This window comes from Aulonocara sp. 'chitande type north' Nkhata Bay, linkage group LG14 (assembly GCF_057382095.1).
Source record: "Aulonocara sp. 'chitande type north' Nkhata Bay isolate Kocher_YH1m ecotype deep benthic linkage group LG14, A_spYH_male_GT1.1, whole genome shotgun sequence".
Classification (NCBI taxonomy): domain Eukaryota; kingdom Metazoa; phylum Chordata; class Actinopteri; order Cichliformes; family Cichlidae; genus Aulonocara; species Aulonocara sp. 'chitande type north' Nkhata Bay.
This window is the reverse complement of record NC_141357.1, coordinates 12866412-12867030: the sequence shown is the minus strand read 5'-3', so window position 1 is coordinate 12867030 and position 619 is coordinate 12866412.

The following is a 619-nucleotide window of genomic DNA, read 5'->3' as shown; positions in this document are numbered from 1 at the left end:
TATGACTCACTGAACACTTTATTAGGTTTAGATGCTTGTTATCATCATCATATCTAGGCATGTAGGTGTAGTCTGTGATCTACAGAAATTCAAACAGCATCAGAATGAGGAAGAAAGGTGAAGTGATTTTGAATGTCTCATGATTATTGGTGGCAAACAAGGTAATCTGAGTATTTCACAAAATGCTAATATTCTGGGAAGATTTCTTGATGTCAGAGGAGTTTGGTCAGACTGCAGAGTATGCAGAAGAGCATCAAGCAGATGGGCTACAGCGGCAGAAGACCACCACCACCTTCTGTCAGCTAAGAACAGGAAGCTGAGGCTCCAGTTCAAACTGGGTGATGACAAAATGTTGGGGGAAAAAAAGTCCCCTGTTCAGATGAGTCTCAATTTCTGCTGCGAACATTCAGATGGTAGGGTTAGAATTTGGTATAAATTATAAACTGTATTCATCCAGTTTTTCATGCTATTCTGTCCATAAAGTAAAAGAGGAAACAGAAAATCCAGTCATGTATAATCTGAGGTTTTAAAAAAATTATATTCAGAATTAGTACACATGTTGGTTGTTTTAAAACAAGCAAAGATATTAAAGTGAGTCAAGGTGGCGTTTAAGTCTTCA